This window comes from Aulonocara stuartgranti, assembly GCF_965226115.1.
Source record: "Aulonocara stuartgranti genome assembly, chromosome: 6".
Lineage (NCBI taxonomy): Eukaryota > Metazoa > Chordata > Actinopteri > Cichliformes > Cichlidae > Aulonocara > Aulonocara stuartgranti.
The window spans coordinates 12,030,551-12,049,217 of NC_138944.1; positions in this window are offsets into that span (position 1 = coordinate 12,030,551).

Below are 18,667 nucleotides of genomic sequence, written 5' to 3' on the forward strand. Positions count from 1 at the left end.
TCTGCTAGGGGAGTGCGGTAACCATGATAGGCCTTTTTTTGGGAGCACAGCCCATCCCATATGCACTGACAAACACACATGCACATACAAGCACCCACCCCACCACAATATACCTAGCTAGACACCCTACCACTCCAAGCTTCACAGTGACGACAGACTGCAGTAGTACCCAGATGCCACTGGGATGAATTAGTGACTGATAAACAACATAAGGGGTCAGTTAGGGCTGAGTGCAAATGCACACCCCTTGGGACCACCCACCCACACAGAGCCACACAGCTTTTGCAAACTGGTGTTAGATTTTCTCATGCAAGATACCTCTTGTATGCAACAAATTGTGACAATTTTAACTTTCTGACAAACCATTAAAAAAATCACAATTTCTTATTTTGCAGTTTTTTCTTAATACGAATGCTCCATATGTGCATTAAATGACTGTCTTTAGCAGGGTGGCCCAAATTGGAATTAAATGACACGTTTTTTTGGAAACACAGTAAGAAGAAAAGACCAATTTCTCACTCTTCGGTATAATGATTTCATTATATTTACTTGTAGTTATCATAGATGACTAGTTGGTCTTGCTGAATTCTTCCTCATCTTCTTGGAGGATACATAATGAAATCTGGTTCTTTTTTAGTACGTAAGCAGGTAAAGTCTGTTCTCTCACATTAAATGTCATTGTTATAGTTTTATATCCATAATTATGACTCTACTTGAGTGAAGGTGAGACAAATGTTGTCACGTTTGTGATACTTTGCATGCATCCTCCAAGGAGAGGTCTTGAAAACAGTACAATAACAACAGCAGGTGCGGCCGTCCCCATCCTAGTCTTCAAGTAAATCTGGCCCAATTCCAGTCTAGCCCCCACCCCCCTCTTTTTTTGCTTGTGGAGGCCACACGAGAATGCTGAGAACTTCACATGAAATGCAGACCATTTAACTTTAACTGCAAGTGTGTTATAAAGTCCTCTAACACTAGGTCTTTGCCAGTAAAGCCTCACTAATCACAGTTTGTAAGGGTGTAGTAACTGTTTCATGTCGAAACCTCTTGTCCTTCCAGATACGAGGTTTGCGTGTCAAACAGTTTTGCTTTGGAAATAAACACTGTGTAATGGCTTTCAGGAACTTGAAAGAACAAGAAAGAAACAAAGAAACAAGTAGAATATCTCATGAAACAGTTTCTGTTTTGTCAGTGACTGGAATTGGAACTTCCTCCTTCTGTTCATGTAAGTAGAAAGAGGCCATCCCAAAACTTATTATTAAATTTATACCCTAAGCCAGAGCTTCCCAAAGTGTGGGGGGTCATTGCAGGGGGGCCCGGTATGAAAAGGGAAAAACTGCTAGCACGGGGCTCCCGCACAAACGCAAAGCAGGAGATGAAGCATAGCTGAATATGTTTCCAAACCAACTTCATTCTAAGCCAAAGACTCGAAAATATGGTGAAGCATATCTTCCCTTTGGCTTCACCTGCACAAGTGCCGAGGTAGGTCTCCCTGACAGAATTGGTTTTCCCTGCGTCGTGAGCAGCGCTGGGCTCTCCAAATCACGGACAAACAGTATCCCCCATTCTTGATTTTTAGTTCAGTTCAGTTAATTTTTTATTTCAAACATTTCAAACATGTGCCTTCACAATCATTACAAAATATCATTCCATTATTTGTTTGAAAAGGAGTAGGCAGAAGTATATACTATATACTTATTTGTCCCTACCCCCTCAAGTTTAACACTTCTTGTAATGACTAACTACTCCTGACATGTTGGAGATGTTAGCTCTTTATACAGTAAAGTTACAGCGGGATACAAATAACATCAGGCTGATCCTGCCACAATTTGTTCCCCCTGTCTAAATCACAGACAAACAGTATCCCACAGCAGTTTGTTTTTAAACCCATTTTGCACAGAGAGGCGTTTTTCTTGTAAAACAAAGGGGCCCTAGCAAAAAAAGTTTGGGAACCAATGCCCTAAGCCTTAACTCAAAGACCCGTCGTTAACACCAAGTGTGTGCACAGCCTCTCAGTGAGTGGGATTGTTAGGGGACATATATTCCACGCCCAGACGTACATCTTGGCTGTTTGCTGGGATCACAAAATTTATCTCACTCAGATGCAAGGGATCCATAGCATACTCACAGATATAAAAAGTACAACACTCGCTCTAAATTATAGCTTGCAGTTGCTAAACTTAACTCAACTCAAATGACAATACTCCAGGAAATCACTACAAATGTTTGAGATATAGTCTGGGACACAACCTCCACCCAAAACCACAAATTGGTGTGTTTACATTTGGTCTTCTTGAACAAACAAGATATAATGTGTTCATAGTGAGATAAAGAAAGCCGGTAGGCTGAGTTTGTTTTCCTCTCTTTCCAGACTTTTTTTTCCCCCAAGATAAGCTAAGAAGCTACTGGCTACACTTTCATATTGATGAATGTGGTGGTGGTGACAACATTACCATCAATCTCTGTGTAGAAATGTAACAAAAAAAGCCCCCAAACTGAAACAGTTTCTGTTCAGTTCTGCTCAGTTTCTATGAATACTTGTATCATTGAGGTGCAGAGAGGGACTCAGCTATCAGCACTCTGGGTGACGACTGAGTGAAGAGCTTCAGAACAGAGCCAGAGTTTTGGCACTGCAGTCACAGTCACAGTAATATAGAATATTGAAACATCTGTCAAAATGCTAGAATTAATCAATTAATGGGATTCAGAAAGATTGGGAGTGTCTTAGATTAGGGTCTGTATGTTACAGCATGTAGCGGTGACTTTAATAAATACAAATAGAGAGCATTATCTGGCAAACAGGAAAAAATAATGATGAAAACTACATTTATGGCGTTGACAGAGTTAGAGTCTAACTAGAGTCAGACGGGTCAGATCTGAAAGTAATGCTCTGTGTTCTCCTGCACGCCTTTTAGGTCAGCTGTAAAATTCATCCCAGGTTTAAGTGATGGAATAGTTTGTAATGAAGCATCTCTAACTCTGATGTTAACCCTGTGAAAAGTGGTGGAATTCAAAATTTACCAAAGAGTAAGTGAGGGGGTGAGATGGCTTCAAAGTTAGAGAGAGAGAGAGGCAATTATCGCACAAGAAAGGCTGAAAAGGAAAGAGAAGCACATGCAGGGCTCGAGATGTTCGTAAATTCAGTCTGGCATTTGATCGCTTTAGCGCAGTTTTATCTTAATAATGTATGCAAACTTGTGGTGAAATCGCCTTAGAAACAAATAACTCAAAAGTGTGTGTGCAAGTTTGTGCGCATGAAACCGATACTACTAAAGCAAATGGCCCAACATCTCTGATTAAGATGCCTGTGACCTTTAATGAACTCCTTCTGCAAGCACAGATTCACTGTGATGGCCTCTTATCGACAGAAGTAATAAAATCTATTTTTCTCTACTGAACTGAGGTAGCTAACTAATCAGAGCTCCAGCAAAAGCACCCAGTGAGCATCTACTAGATATCTCAATGAATTATACTGTAATTATATTGCGCCTGTGTTATTTAGCTTTTGGATTGAGTGCGTCCTCTAATGGTCCCTCTATAAAACTGACTTCCATCAGTGAGTAGGTTAAAATTGCAAATCAGTGTGTGTGTGTGTGTGTGTGAAGTCACCGTTATTGATCAGGTTCTCTGTCAAACTCTTGAAGATGTATTATGTTCATTTTGCGCTATGAAGCAGTAAGGATCTCCCTTATTGCCCCCTAATCTTCAATTCAGTGGAGCCTTTGGAAGGAGATTATAAATGTTGTTTGTGGAAACCAAGAAAAGGAACTCTGCTGAGGAGTATTATCTTGGTGTTTTATTATTGCTCATCCAACAGGAAACCCAGTGCCATTTTTATTATCAACATCCAAGAGTACAACGACATAATGTCGAGTCCTTGACAATGGCTTGATAGTTAGACACGCAGGCTCCTGTGGTGGTTGATATGCTAATGATCTGAATTACTTGAACTGGCTATGATAGTAAGGTTCTCCTTCCAGAATCAGCAACAAAGCAATAAAGATGAATGACAAAATCTAGGAGAAAGTGTTGTGGACCAGAACACGTCCCCAGAAGCTTCAATGCACCTTACACCCTCCCACAGACGTTCAGCTGGGCTCATGTATAGTAACTATGATGGCCATAGCATATGAATCACATTATTTTAATATTCAAACCATTCGCTGATCCTTTGCGCCATAATGGATGGAAGAACTCATCTTGGAAGTGACCACTGCCGTGTGAATAGAAGTGTTTCAGCAGATTGCTGCTCACTCACAACAATATTGTATTGATTCACAGCAACCCTTCTCTCATGCTTGCTACTGGATCCCTTCACTGTAGGGGTCAAAAGTTCACATTTTTCCTTTAACTTGTCATTTGTCCATTTCAGACTCATTAGCTGTCAAATGCTCTCATTTTTTACACTAGCTGGTGATCAGTTGTGCTGAGGACACGGGGCTCAAAGGTTGTATAGCTTTTTATCTATAAATGAGAAGCTGATTGGACTGATGCGAGCCAATTAGATTACTATTTTTGGCTGAATCCTAGCAATGCTAAGAGAGACAATCTTCCTGAAACGTAATAAAGAACAGGACTAAAATCTATAGTTTTAAAATCTATGACTTTTTTGCCCCCAGATGAATAAATTCAAGAGCTTGGTCATACATATGTTACAAATACAATTTTAAAATCAATTATGAATTTCAGTGAAAGCCAACGAAGGGAGGAAAGAATAAGGGTGATGTGGGACCATTAGATAGTTATTGTTAACAGCCTATCTGCTAAAGAAAAATTTAATAAAAGGGTAAGTGGATACTCTCTTATATGCTCCTCCCTTTTTGCCCCTACTGCAAATCTAATCCTCCATCGATGATCAATAGCATCTTTTTCCTCTTTGTTTGTTAAAGGTTTAAAGGAATAGTAACATGGGCTGGACTTCTGATCAGTATGTTTTAAAAGTCAACTTTTATTCAGTGCCAAAAACGAACATTATGTGTTACTTTAAAGAGCATATAGTGTTTCTATTAATTTGACCATGTGCTGACCTCTGAGTACATTGATCAGCGGCAGTGCTATGCACTCAGCTATCCGTTAATATTGCGATAAACATCGATGTACTTTTACAAATGGGATGAGAGGAGGGAATGTTTGTGCATCCTCAGCAAAAAATGAAAGGAAGGCGTAGGGCTACTCATTTTGATCTATACTCCCTTGTCAACTACATACACCCATTACATAACATCCTTATCACAAGAAACCAGGGACACGGGAAGGAAGAGAAATGTGCTGATCTCGACTTGGCTCGGTACAGTGTTGCCTCGCCATATAAGATGAGGAGATCGAAAATGTCCCAAACTTAACTGGGCTGCACTGCTGGGTTGGACAGAAGTGGGAAAAGGTCCAATCATACTGACAGTCTGACAGTCAAACTGACCCTGAGGGGGCGCTGGACTGGAGTAAATGCTGCTTAACTGGGCTGGACAGGACTACTGCCCTGGGAATGAAAAGCTTACTGTTAGTTTATTGAATTATTACTTATTTATTTTAAAGCTACCTGTTAATTGTATTATCCATACCTGTATCTTTTTAACCAGCTATGTTAATATTCTTAATACACTTAATATTCTAATTCATTTGACTCTTTTTTCACTATGTGACTGTTTGTCTGTGAAAAGCACTTAATAACTACATTTTACTTACTTATTACACCAAGAGGGACAGCCTTTCAATGATGCTATGATCACAGCTACAATGTTTAAGATTCTCTTTAAATCACACGATCAGCATCTTTTAAAAATGCCTTTTTATTTGATGACTCAAGATTTTTTTTTGTATAATTATGCACTTTCTCCCACAATAAGTAACTGCCAAATCTAGAAAATTGTTTCTAAATAAAAGGAAAGATTTTTTTAACATGTTTTTTTATTACATGTTCTCTAAAATCTAAAGCATTTTCCAAAGTAGCACTTTAAAGAAATAGTGCAGAAGCTGTTAAGAGCTTCTTAAAGCTGGCTCTCTGTGGGGTGTACGAATAAATTCTTTACAAATCCTACCATGTGAATTCATGGATTTTTTTTCACATTCTGTCTCTCACAGTTGAAGTGTACCTCTGGTGCAAATTACTGACCTCTGTCATCATTTTAAGTGGGGGAACTTGCACAATCGGTGGCTGACTAAATACTTTTTTGCCCCACTGTATGTTTGAAACATAAACAACAAATTATGTGTAAACAGCACAAATGATTGTTAATAATCGTTCCAAGAAATTAGTGTAAGAAAGTACATTTTAAACCTAGATTTAAACATATTCCAGATGTAGTTTGATAATATGTTTTGGACATAAAGTCTCCTTAAACTAGAAGTTTCTGAGCTTCTGATGTAACTTCAAGGAAAGTTTTCCCTGCAAGAACTTTGAGGAATATCTTCTAATGATCTGTGTGGACTAAGATTTACTAGATTTTACTTTTACATTCTGTTTCAACCCTTTCTCTCCTTTCATACCCACATATTCTAGAAATTAGACTGCTCCTCCTAGATAATTTGAACATGTGCAGCGTACATGTTGTTCGTCGACAGGGATATATCACCTCTGTGCTAAACAACAGGGTTAAAAGGCATCCTGGAAAGACAGTGATATACATGTTTCTGACAATGCCTTAATGGAGACACTGCATCATTTTCTTTTTTTCCTCCTTTTTCTCCCATCTTTCCTTTCTTCTTTCTCTATGTGCCACAGCCCAGTCGAGAGAAAGGTCTGGGGGAGGAGAACAAGAGTGCTCTACAAAAGGGATGCATCTTCCATGCAGAGGGTCAATATGGTGCAACCAGGCTACTGTGAGTTGTGTCTTGTGGCCTGATCCTCCTCCTTTGTGTCAGCTACTATCTTCACAATGGAGCACTAATGGGAGGCTTGGATTTCCCTAAGTGACACTGATTAATGGCTGAGAAAGCAGGCACAGATCCTTCTCCCCCTTATCAGTATGAGCCCATACTTATCTAGCCTTGAAGTATGAAGTGAAGTAAATCTGGAGGAATGTTTTGGGTTTTTAGAAGCTGAGTAAAAAAAAAAACAAACAAACCAAAGAAGAGGAAACTAGCTGTAAAAGGTTATAAAACTGTCACTGTTAAGTTTTTAGTGATCCTGAGAGCAAACATCTGCACATTTACACACGTAACAGTGATAAAGCAGCATTAGCATTCGTTTGACGTTCAGCTTCTGGCCACCTGGTGAATGTTGTTTCAGTAGTTGTTCACATTTTAGGACAGTTAGGTATAGTTTTGCATTCAGCTCCTGAGGATAATATCTGCAATCTGTCACCTACAATTTCTGCAAAATGCTTCATCTTTTTTCACCGGCTTGTTTCTAACTATGGTTGGCCAGGTTTCTAAACTTTATCAGGAATCAGAGCTGTCTGCTGGCCTTCAGCAGGTTGATGACAGGAATCAGAGCGATCTAAACCAATAAAGTCTTGGACTATAAAGCAGAAACAATGGGCTGAACAATGGTGAAACCCTCCATAGAGATGAGGAGCACTCAACTCAAGTGATGTGACTTTGTAAGTCAAAAGACACACCTGACATTACACCGAGTCATCCAACCGATCGGTGCAGCTTATCTTTACATTTCAGGGCTGAGGAACGGCTCATTTGTCTCACTGGAACTTTGTGAAAGGAGCTTTGTAAGAGTAATGCTATTCATTTCCAGCACTTGAGATGTGTGTACACACAGACACGATATCATCCCCCTGGGAGCCGCCAATCGTTTTGTCTGGCCTGGATCCCTCTATTGTGTCTCTCTCTACACTCACGCACTCGTACCCTCTCCCACCCCCTTGGTCCCAAAACCTGATATTAAAAAAGGATTACCGAAAAACAACATGGGCAATTTCCTGCCGTCCTGAGAACTATCCCCCTGTTGAGAAGACTCAACTCTCCTCCCTCCTGCCTCCTACCTCCCCTCTCTATCTCTATGTGTCTGTAGCTTGCCAGCAGAGATTTGGAGGGGTGACAACAACAGTAGTGGGGGATGACGAGGTGAGTTTAGTGGAGAGGTACAAGTCTATTTCTTTCTATCTGCCTCACTCATCCCATCCGTAGTCTGCCAGCAGAGATTTGGAGGGCAACAACAGCAACAGTGGGTGATATCGAAGGGAGGAGGGACAGAAGTGTGACTCCCCAGCGAACCACTCTCTGCCAAGAAGGAAGAAGGGAAAAAAAAGGAGGGTGAGGATGAAGGGCAGAGGGGAGGAAATGGTGTTGCAGACAGAGGGAAGATATGAGAGGTGGAGAGAGGTGAAAGACTGCAGACAGAGGAGACTGTGAATCAAGATAAACCTTCTGTCCAGTTGTATCTTCACGCTAGAATGGAGTTTGAAGTTTTGCTTGAAATAGGGGAAGGGCATAAAAGTCTGGCTCTTAAAAATTAAAAACGCAATATCGTACTTGGTACATTTGCATATAAATCACTCTAAAGGTCAGCTGCTGTAAAAAAAGAACTGTTTGTGATTTCTGTATTTATTGTGTCAATTTTAATATTTGTATGTCTCACAATATGATTTCCTTGTGAGTAGCCGCTTTCATATTTTATCACATAAGTTTAAATTTTGAATTAAACACCAATAGTCTAATTCTTAATTTATGTGTACATATAGATTTACAATTTAAAATCTATTTTTATTGATTCTTTTTTCACGTGGGAAGACTTTACGCTAAAATAAAAAGCCACCATACGATAAAAGGTTAATCACCATCATCCAGATGTTAGATTAATATGTGCGACGTTCATTGTCTATTGTATTGAATAGAAAAAGAAATTATGGTAATCACATTTGCTGGCAGAATTTTCCCAATTTCACGCTTCCCACAAGGGAAATTATTTTCATTTGCCGATGAGACTAGAACCTCTCCACACAAAAACCACTGTGTTTGATGTGGGCTCATGCGCAAGCTTTCAACTCACATCTGACCTATCGTCCGCTCTGTTCACTCCGAGCGGTTTATGACACACATTAAACTCAGCGTGGAGCACAGTCACAGGTCACTTTAGATGTTGACCCTCATACCAACACCCTCGTCACTGCTGTGACCTAAAAGTGGAGTCAGAGTCTGCATGTTTACTTTTACATTGTTTTAACCAGACTTTAAGATGTGTAATTGCTGGTATATCATGCTGTTGTGCAGTGCTTACAATGCACTACAGTTATTGCAACTGTTCATCGTCACATCACTTAACTGCAAAAAAAACCAATTAGTCTGATTTACATTCACGAAGCAACAAACACACATGTAGCTGCTGCAGCTGGTTACAGAACACTACTCCTCTACTGTTGGTGTTGTGTTGCTGTAAGTTGTCAAAAAGTAAAAAGCGTGAGGGAAAAAATGTTTCTGTCATGTTTTCCTCTCTGCGCACTGCTACTCGGGTCACACTGGCCTCCATTCACTGGCTACTAACGAGGGCTCTGCGACTTCTCGCTGTCAGGCTACACTCGGCGACTCTACACACACTACACGACTATAACGTAAAACCTTGTCTCGTGCATTTCTTGTCCTTTGTCCCATTATACACACAATGTCTTCATGCGTACAGACTGAAAAACAATCCACCCTTTATCTCTCTCACTCTGCAATGCGCACATTCATGTGCACAAATGCATACCGAATCGACACAAACTGGATAGCACATACTCAGAAATCTGGTTAAGTATGCATAAATGTTTAATCTAAAAGGGCACGTCTTACTCTTGTCTCAGTAGCTGATTTAAAGGACTATCAGAAAGGCATGCATGCACTTAGGCATACTCTAGTATTTTTATACTTTTGAGGATAATTGTTAACATACTGTATCCTAAACCTCAATGCCTGTTCTAACCCTAATCTAAAAATCATTCTAATCTGAAACTAAGAACTAAGTCTAAACTCTCAAACATCCCTTTTAAATATGGCTTAAAATATCTTAAACCACACACTCACAGGCAGACATTTACACAACATGGTTCATCCTTTGACCAATAAACAATTTCTTGACTTGCCAACAATCTTATCTCCCTCCCTTCTTCTTCCATTAACACTCACATATCTACTATACTTTGTGTACAGTGTATGGGACAGCTGCCATAGCCCCTGCATACACCCCACTATCCATTATAATGCACACATTGTGGTGAAATCCCCCTGGATCAGGAGTGGGCTGACAAGCGCCACTCTGTGCCTGAGGTCTCTCCAGTTAAGCCATTGTAAGCCTTTCAGTATCACAATATAGGCTCCCCCTTAACAAGGCAGGATATGGGTCATTGGGTCAAAGGGACTAAGTGCTGTGTATTACATAGGAATTATGAATTTGCCTCCCACTCCTCGTTCCTATCTACCACAGATAATCACCTGCAGATTATCTCTCACCGAATCCTGCCCTTAATCAAACCCCTCTTAGGGAAAGTAGACAATATATGTTGACATGTTTTTGTGTAGCCTAAACATGAGTGGGAAGATTGAGAGCTCTGTGAACCGAACAAGATGTCTGAGGTGGATTAAATGAACAAAACAAGGCAGCCTACTTTGGGTCAAGTTAATGTGGGTGACTGTGACATGAATAAACATGAAAACAACCTCCTTCAAAAGATAAAACAAGTATGTGAGATAAGAGTGAGGGAATGATAACTTTGGCTTAAATAGTCCCCCTTTTTCTTTCTCTATCGCTTCATCTCTGTCTTTGTCACTATCTGTGTTTAGCTAACCGTGTAGCTCTTGATTTTTGTGATACGTTATCTCTTCTGGAGGTTGGCGTCAGTTTTTAAAGAAATAGGTCAACATTTTGATTATTATTCTGATTTGCTGTCTTGTGAGGGTTAGATGAAAAGATGCTTACCACATGCATCACGTCGACTCTAAAACCAGCTTAGCTTAGCTGTGTATAATGAATGGAAAACTAGCAACGCAGCAAGCATGCCTTGGCCCAAAGCTGACTAAGTAAGATGTAGCAAAAAGTCTTCCCATCTATCCCATTCATCCATTCACGATCACCTCTTCCAGGTCTTCCAGTGACACAACAGCGGCATTTCCAAACCAGGTGAGAGCCCGAAAGATGTATTCTGATGTGTCCCGGGTAAACACCGGGGCATTCTCCCAGCTGGATATGCAAAATAGCTCACAGCACACTAGCAGTGGTAGCTCTATTTGGAACACCGACACCTTTTCATGTCGGAGGGGTTTATGTGATCCCAGGAGCAATTTCCCCTGGTGTGGTCTCCCAAGGCAAACTGGTCCTGGGTGAGTAGCTTGATAAAGTGCAATTCACAACACCTCTATGAAGGAAACACCAATGGATTGTGTTACCTCACCTGGTTTGGTGTGACCAGCACTCCATCTTGGAGCCAGTCCTGGGAGAGACCTGCACATGGAAGAGTTTAAAAAACCCAGCTGCCCAACAGTTACAGTTACTTGCATGCATAAATTTTTTATTAAAGGGGAAAATGAACTATAGAGATCTTTTAAAACATGCATTACATTACAGAGTGCTTCACAGTTGAATAAATTGCATGTTAAGGATAAGAATACATGTTCAAGCATTTAGACAAACAGTCAAACATGTGGTCAGTTAAGAAAATGCTAACCTTTAAAAAAATGAGTTTTCAGCTTGTGGTCATTTAAAACAAGCCACAGATTCAGCTGAGATGATAGACTAGGCATTAGAATCTCAAAAACAGGATTTGAGACTGATTTTAAAATTGAGAGTGTGGAACAGTTAAGAGACCCTGATCACATCAGGTGTCAGCAGAAGCCTGGTCATTAGGCATTTATTTGTTATTAACAACATTTTTAAAAAAGATCTGGAAGCTAGTGAACAGGTGAACTGCTAGCACAAGCTAGTTTTTGTTAGCAGCCTAGCTGCTATGTTGCAGACCCACTGAAGATGGGTTACGGATGACTGAGACAAGCCCTGGAGCCCTTTTTTGAGTACATGCAAAATGAGTTATAAATTAAGGTGGAATTAAAATTAAAATGTGTACTAAAAGTTCCAAATAGTAGATGTCAGAAAATAATAATTCCAGGGGTTCTTAGCAGATGATTTGATACTGATGAGGGTGAGAGGGTCAATGTCATGACTGACATCTTTGGAGAAGCTTCTCGTGGCCAAACACAAGAGCCCTTTTAATATCGAAATATGGCTTTTAGAAGCCAGCTTCAAGTGGCCACTCTAGGAACAGCAGTTATCTTCACTTCCAAGTCAGCTTCCTTTTTAAAGCCATGGAGGTTGCTGCTTTGTAAAATTGCACGCCCAGATGTCTCCCCATCTTCCTGAAGATAAGGACAGTGGATATGCTATACTCATTTTGTCCATTTTTTCCCTTTACATTACAGTGCAAAATTAAGATAGCTAATCTCTGTTAAACCAAACTGAGCACAGTCTGATCTCTTTAACTTAAACCACCCTTTTTTGGGTATGGCCAGGTTGGCTCAGTCTGGTCCTATCCCCCCTCTGTGCTTTGGCATTCCTCCCACCTTCCTATGTGACATATTGAGTGGTAAGGCTAGTGGGCCAGTGGTGAGTGGGCATTGGGGTGCTGAAGAGGAGGTGAGGTCAGGATCTCTAAAACCTTCTTGTTATAGGCAACCCCCCCGCCCCCGTCTGCTGTCTCTTTCAGTGGGGAACTGAAATGAACTCCATGGGAGGGCATGGAGCTCCATTGCGGGCGTCTGCTTGCACCACCCCACCCCAAAGCTGAGAAGGGCCAGCCATCTGCGCCTTTGTCTAAGAAGGGGGGATAGCTACCCATTTCTTCTCTGCACACCCCTTCACACACACGTATACAACCACAATTAGAACAGCCCGCAAAAGAGGGGCCGAATTAAAGATTTTCTTCAAGGTGGAGGCAATTCGACCCCTTTCTGTTTATCAGTAAATTCTACTCATCCTTTGCCATCTTACAGAAAGAAAGAAAGAAAGAAAGAAAGAAAGAAAGAAAGAAAGAAAGAAAGAAAGAAAGAATTAGAAACAGTCATTTCTTTTCCTCTGCAGCTGGCTCTGTTCAGCTCTGTCCCTCCTCTCAGTTACACAGTATGGCATATCAACTTTTCCCTCTTCTTTCTTCTCCGCAGTTTCTCCCATCACACTGGCACACAATGGCAGGCTGTGTTTGCCTGGGAGTTGCCGATTGACTTGCCGAAATTGTTCACATAGCTCAGTGTCTCTGCCCAGACTTTTGAGAGAAAAAGACCAGACACCCCTCCTCAAAGATAATGTTTGAATTAATCAGTGGAGCAATAACTTTCCATTAAAGTCAATTTTCACCGAAAAGTGAATCAAGACTCACAAATTTAAACATCAAACGTAAAGGCAAAACGAAGAAAGTAAACTAAAACTTCCATATAGTGACAGCTGCACCTTAACCCATAATTCATTTTAATATCCAGCGAGAGGCAGAATGGGCAAAACAGAGGAAAAAACGTGACATCTGACATGTAATCAGCAATGGAAATGGGATACTAAAGGGCCCATTCAACTTTTTTTAAAACCTCTTTGGGAGTAAAATATCACAGAGCATGGTTCATGACCAGAGAGCTGAACAATACACATCAAATCACCATTCAGAAGCTATAAGAGTGGGAGAAGAATAGAGGCGAGCCGTTTGCTTTTGGTAAGGCGCAGATGTCCAATGGGGAGACATATTTAGACTGCTGAGGAGCCACAATGGGACTGCTAATCTATAAGGCCTCTTTCTGTCTGTGCTCTCTGTTTTGCTTATGTAGATGGGTTTGTCATTTAAAAATAAGCACAGCACATAAACACACACACCTAAATATGCTTGCCTGGCACCAACAAGCTAAACATGGCCCTAAAGTTCTGACTCACTTCTCCCTCACCCCCATACGGCCCCATTGTCTGTGGACAACAACTCAGTGAATGGAAGACCTAGTTTTGGCTGTAGAGGTTGGAGGACCCCCTCCACTGCTCTTTCCCTTTGGCTCCTATTGTTTGGCTGGGCCTCTGCCTTGCTTGAGGCCCATCCTGGACCTACTTACCCAGAAACAACCAACTGCTAAGGTCACCCTATTTCCATTGCTGGTCAAAGGGAGAAAGGGGACTATTTTAGTGTCAGATTTCAGTTTTCCAATGAGTTATTGAGATAGTTCTGGGGGTTTACCCAAGTTTTGTGAAGAACTTGGCGAGATCATAGAAGTTCAATGCTAGTACAGAAGCTTTAACATTAGCAGACTTAAAAAACAATGTGTGATTTGCCAAACTAGAATGTGGAAGAACATATGTCATAGGCAGCACGAAGGATGGCTGAAGGTACTGATTTGTCTTGGGAAGTGAGGTCTCAAGATGAGCATTTTCACAGCCTCTTCTCTGTAGATCTGATTTGTAAACCGTTGGCTGATGACTTGGAAATCACAAGTAGCCAATGAGCATATTGGCTCATAATAATTTCCTCCTTTTTATATAATATAATCCTCCTTTTTCACATGTAGACCAAAATTGTATAAATGGACTTAATGTTTTGCACGGTATTGATACCACAAACTCAGTAGCAAAGTGTTTACACAGGACACAGGAAAGAGGAAGCTTTCCCATAGACTTCTGTAGGACAGAAAGTCTTTCTGCAACCACAACTATTGCACCCCGATGGCCTTGTTGACACTATATTTCGCAAACATATGCATTTGAAAACCACAATGCTCAATACTGAGTCATTAGCAGCAGCACAGCAAAGTGAAGTTTTGCTTAGTGGGTGTAGTTGGAACAAACCTGCAACCTAAGAATGACGTATCTCCTCATGGCGCACTTGCCAAAATACACTGCTTAATTTACACCTGGCATTAAAATGCAATCTGTATCTGCATATGTTATCTGCTTAAGGAAAAACCTTGTTTGTGTCATGTGGAAATTACACTGGGAATGTGAAAAAGCGATCACCTCAGAATGATAATGTTTAGAGGTGCTTTGCATTTTGGCTGAATCTCAGTCAGGTGTGAATATAATACAGTCTGGCACTGCAGGACAAATGTGAAAATGTGAATTAGCCTTTAACTTCTCAGTTCAACCAATCAGTACAATCAAACATGTAAAGCAGTGCCGAGTACTGCAAAAAATGTAAACAGACAACAGCATGTAAGTTGGCATTTGTCCTTAATGTAGCTTTCCCTGCTAATTTGAAGGCCTATCAGTATACAGGTACCTATGAGATAACAAAACATCTGTTGCTACCAAGTGAAAAAGCAAAGACTATAGATGTTGTCACCCAGCTAAAAGTTTTCAAACATTTTTTCTGAGACATTAAACCAAAACAGGGACCAAAAAGACTCTAAAATACACTCTAAACATGAGTGGTTCCAACTTTTTGAAGACAAGGTTTTTTTGTTTGTTTTTTTTGTTTTAATCAAATTTAGCCGTTTTTCTAGTGATACTCAGACTGAGGAGCAAGCAATGATATATAGGACACTTTCATTTCTGAGTTTAAATTCTAAGTATAAAATTAAAATGTGTCAGTATATTAATCAAATGATTTGGAACATCTATAAAAGCTTTTTGATGTCAGGTCTTGCTGGGCAAAATTAAGTATCAGTTAAACATATTACCTAACCCTACGGGAATGAAAAAAAAACCTCATGCATTACTCCTCTTTCATCAGCTTGTTTTCAAGTCCATGCAATCGTAAGTTTTCTAAGGCTGGAGTAGCACAGCAATAATGGTAAATACATCTCTGATAACCTGCGTGATCCAGGTTTCGTTTAACACCAAATTTATGGCAAGAAGGTCATGTATTTTACTTAGAGTGACACTGAAATGTTAGACTTATTTTAGAATTTGGAAGCTGCAGTCATGCGTTCAAGGGTCTGTTTGTGCCAAAGGCCATTACAACTGATCTAACCAAGACTTGCAACATTTTATCTAGCTGTAAAGTCCCAGTGATCCTGTTTTGAGATTAGTGCATTGTGTGACCAGATTTTGTAAGATTATACAAACTACTTGAAGAATAATTCGTTTTTTTTTGCACATCAAGCTAAAAAACTGTAAGAGCCACAGACTGTAATCAGTTGTTTCTAGACGCTTGGTAACAACTGTTAAATAATCCCAATAGGATTTGTGAAGTCAGCGTTTTAATTTACAATGTAGTAAGAAATCTTATGTATCAGCAGATCCAACTCACCACACCCCTTTGAAACCTGTGCAGTACTATGGAGTACAGTTATTCATTTCTACATTAAGTAGACTTTACAGTTAGGTTCATAAGTATTTGGACACCAAGATTTTGTAACTGCTGTGAAACCCCAAAGTTTCTTACGGCAAAGAAATGGGTCCATGGTCAAGTCAGTCATCCTATTTCAACCCAGTAGAGCATGTCTTCACTTAGAAAAGACAAAAATAATGCAGAAAGAGCCGTAAACTTGCAACAATGGGACGTGACTCCAGTAAAGGCCAGGCAGAGCATGGGCATGTAAAAATGGCTGTCTACTGTTGTAATGTTCTGTGAAAAAAACTGCAAATCTTGTGTCATTGTCCAAATGTTTGCAGACCTAGCTGTATGTTATTCAAACATGCACACTGTTTCTGAAACTAATTGGACAATAAGGCACATGATCAACTGGATTTCTACCATTAATTATATTTATAAACTAAAAATTAATGATCAAAGCAATAGAATAAAGCAGTTTCAGTCCAGATACAGTGCTACTGTATATAATATGGATTGATCATTATCAGAGGCCTTTTACTGATGTAGCAAGTTAACTGCAGCCATTGACCCCTAAAAAATAATCGTTGTAGAAGTGGAGTAGTACTGGAGAGTTTTGGGGGGACTCCTCCTGACTGTAGGCATCTGAGACATGGCAGGAAAATCATAGCCCTCACCTTTTGGTGTTACTCCAGGTGAAAGTTCACTGTGTTCATTGCGTTAGCCTTACACTTGGTCACATGTATTCAGACCATTCTTTAAGCCATATAAGTATGTGTGTTGTTTTCTGTCATCTTATGGTTCTCAAGGGCCTCATTTAGACTTAGAGATAGAGATGGAAGCACTGCTTCTTACAGAGATTGTAGCCAAGTGTCTGCAGTTTTCACAGAAGTATTAAAAACACTGAGCTACCCCTCAGCTACTGCGCCAGCCAGGAGTAATTCAGTCATCCGCTAAAGAAAAAGCAAAACAAAAAGTATTGCTTTGCACTGAAGAGAAAACTCTGATTAGTGTTTCTTTAGGCATCATATTGAACAGACTGAGAGTTTTATCTAATCATTGGACGAAAACCCCTGTTGTCCCCCTCCAGTTCATGCCCAGATGATTGATGGATTTGTAAAACAAGTCTGAAATATGAACGGCTTAGTAAAAAGGCAAGGGAACAAAAGAGATGGCTGAACATTTCAGCAGTATTTTGCTTCCTTGTTCTTCCATTCCATTTAAATGCACAATAATAGTAGGAAGTGCAATCTATAGGATTCCAGTAACACATTTTTTGAATGTGCAAGTCTGTGTATCTCTGTGATTTACATAAGAATGCAGCGTGACAAAATCACTGGAGTTGTACAAGCTCTCACTCTCACTTGGTACCTTCATGTGTCATCTTTCAAAATCAAATACTGGATTTTATTGAGAGATGTTCCAGCAACTAAAATGTTTTGGCTCTGTATCCCTGTATCGGACTTCTGCATAGAATTGTTTTACAGATTTGTTTACATACAAATAAGTCACGTGCAGAGAAAACACAAAATTAAATCTGATGAATTTATGTATGTCGTACGTATATTAGGGCACAAAAAGTAATTTTTGTCCAACCCCCCCACCCTCACCCTCACCTTCACTACAGAGTCCTCTCCCCACTCTCCTGCCTCCCTCGCTTCCCCCCCTTCCTGACACCATGACACCCCCCTCCTCCAATCCCTCTCTCAGCAGCAAGACATCTCCCCCCCTCCCCTCCTCCCAAACATCTCCCAGTGTCACAGTGGATCAGGTCAGGAGGCAACTGAGGAAGCTTCGCCCCAGAAAGGCAGCAGGCCCAGACAAGGTGTGTCCTAGGATGCTAAAGGCGTGTGCTGCTGAACTTGGGGAGCCGCTACAACGAGTCTTCAACCTCAGTCTGCGACTGGGGAGAGTGCCCGCCCTATGGAAGACATCCTGCATCGCCCCGGTCCCCAAAAAGAACCGGCCCAATGAGCTGAATGACTTCCGACCGGTGGCACTGACGTCACATCTTATGAAGACTCTAGAGCGGCTCTTCCTCAACTTCCTCCGACCACAGGTACAACATGCCCAGGACCCACTACAGTTTGCATACAAGGCGGGTGTCGGAGTGGAGGATGCCATCCTGTACCTCCTACACAGAGCCCACTCACACCTGGATGGGGGAAAAGGCACGGTCAGGATCCTGTTTCTTGACTTTTCCAGTGCCTTTAATACCATCCGGCCCTGTATGCTTCAGGAAAAACTGAACAGGATGGAGGTGGACCCCTGCCTGGTCGCTTGGATCTCCGACTACCTCACCGACAGACCACAGTACGTCAGGCTGAAGGACATTACGTCTGACACTGTGGTCAGCAGCACAGGAGCACCACAGGGAACTGTGCTGTCCCCTCTTCTCTTCACCCTGTACACCTCTGACTTCTGCTACAACTCTGAATTATGCCACATTCAGAAGTTTGCAGACAACACAGCCATCATGGGGTGTATCTGGGATGATCAGGAAGAGGAGTACAGAA